This window comes from Rhinopithecus bieti, unplaced genomic scaffold (genome assembly GCF_001698545.2).
Source record: "Rhinopithecus bieti isolate Rb0 unplaced genomic scaffold, ASM169854v2 scaffold_15814, whole genome shotgun sequence".
Lineage (NCBI taxonomy): Eukaryota > Metazoa > Chordata > Mammalia > Primates > Cercopithecidae > Rhinopithecus > Rhinopithecus bieti.
Window position 1 is genome coordinate 153,584 of NW_016808380.1, and position 2,434 is coordinate 156,017.

Here is a 2,434-nt window from a genome sequence, read left to right on the forward strand (position 1 = left end):
GATTTAGGATCTGTGGGGTCAGCTAGATTTCCTTTTGTGAGTTTATATAATGGTTTTGTTAGGATGACAAAACCAGGTATCCAAAGGCAAAAGTATCCAACCATGCCTAGGAAGGAAAGAAGTTGTTTTATAGAAGGTGTTGGGGTTTGAGAGATCAGTCATACTCAATCAGCAGGGAGAGCATCTGTATTTTTATGAAGAATTATGCCAAGGTAGGTAACGGATGGAGAAGAAATTTGAGCTTTGGAGGGGGATACCTGATATCCTTTGAGGAATAAATATTGAAGGAGCAGGAGGATGTCTCGTTGGGAAGATTCACAGGAGGGGCTACAAAGTAGAAGGTCATCAATATTTGGATAAGATGAGAAGTGGAGGAGTGGAAAGAAAGTAAATCATGCGAAAGAGCTTGGATGAAGTAATGAAGGCTGTCCCTGAAGGCTTGTGGCAGCACAGCCCAGGTAAACTGCTGGGACTGATGGGTGTCAGGGTCAGTCCAGGTAGAAGCAAAGAGAGGCTGGGATGAGGGGTGCAGAAGAATAGTGAAAAAAGCATCTTTAAGATCAAGAACAGAATAGTGAGTTGTGGAGGAAGGTATTGAGGACAAAAGAGTATACAGGTTAGGCACTACAGGGTGGATAGGCAAAACAATTTGGTTGATAAGGCACAGATCCTGAACTAACCTGTAAGACTTGTCCAGTTTTTGGACAGGTGAAATGGGGGAATTGTAAAGGGAGTTTATAGGTTTTAGAAGCGCATGCTCTAGCAGGCGAGTGATAACAGGCTTTAATCCTTCTAAAGTGTGCTGTGGGATGGGATATTGACATTGAGTGGAATAAGGGTGATTAGGTTTTAATGGCATAGTAATGGGCATGTGATTGGTTGCCCGGGAGGGAGTATAGGTGTCTTATACTTGTGGGTTAAGGTGGGGGGATATGAGAGGAAGACACAAAGGAGGCTTTGGGTTGGGAAGAAGGGTGGCAATGAGAAGTGGCTGTAGTCCAGGAATAGTCAGGGAAACAGATAATTTGGTTAAGAAGTCTTAGCCTAATAAGGAACTGGGCAGGTGGGGATAACTAAAAAAGAGTGCATAAAAGAATGTTGTCCAAGTTGGCACTAGAGTGGGAGAGTTTTTGGGGTTTTTGAAGCTTGACCATCAATACCCACAACAGTTATGGGGGCAAGGGAAACAGGCCCTTGAAAAGAAGGTAATGTGGAGTGGGTAGCCCCCATATAGATTAAAATGGGGATGGACGTACCCTCCACTGTGAGAGTTACCCAAAGCTCGGCGTCCATGATAGTCCAGGGGGCTTCCAAGGAAATCGGGCAGCGTCAGTCTTCAGCTGCTAAGCCGAGAAGATCTGGGAAGGAGTCAGTCAGAGAGCCCTCGACTAGAGCTTTAGGGGCTCTAGGAGTGGCTGCCGGGAGAGCTGGGCAGTCTGATTTCCAGTGGGTTCCTGCACAGATGGGACATGGCTTGGGAGGAATCCTGGGCTGTGGGCATTCCTTGGCCCAGTGGCCAGTTTTCTGACACTTGCAGCAAGATCCTGATGGAGGAAGTCCTGTAGGAATGCTTGACTGCTACAGCTTAGTTGTGTGTGACTTAGGCCTTTTTGAAGTTCTTGTGTGCTGGAGGTGCAGCTGGGTTTTGTCTCCCAAGTAATTATAACTCAGAAATGTGTTGCTGTCTGGCAGCCTCCTCTCTATTATTGAACACCTTAAAGGCGTGGTTGATTAATTCCTGTTGTGGGATTTGAGGGCCAGATTCTAATTTTTGAAGCTTTTTTTTCTAATGTCAGGAGCTGACTGGGTGATAAAATTCATGTTTAGAATGAGATGGCCTTCTGACCCTTCAGGGTCTAGGGCTGTAAAGCGTGTCGGGGTTGCTACCAAATGAAACATGAACTGGGCTGGGTTTTCATCTTTACCTTGGGTAGTTTCTTTAAGCTTGTCATAATAACAGTTTTGTAAGCTGCCTTTTAAGCCCTTCAACTAGGCAGGAAATCATGTAATCTCACCTAGCTATACCTGGGGAATCTGCCTGATAGTTCCATGGGGATCCTCTCGGGGAACTGCTCTAATGCCTTCCTGGAGGTCTGACTCATGGAGCTGGTGATTGTCAGCATGCAATTGGGCCAGAGAAAAAACTTTACCGTTCTTCTGGGGAGAGGGTAGAAGTTAGGATGACATTTAAGTCACTCCAGGTTAAATTGTAGGACAGAGTTAGATATTGGAATTCCCATATATATTTAGTGGGGTCTGATGAGAAAGAACCTAAACGCTGACTGATCTGAGAGAGGTCTGATAGAGAAAAGGCACAGGTACCCTGACTATGCCTTCAGCACTGGCCATCTCTCTAAGAGGAAATTGTTGGGCAGGTAGGGGAGAGCTAGTCACGGAACTAAACTGTAAGCCAGACCGGATGTGAGGAGGGGAG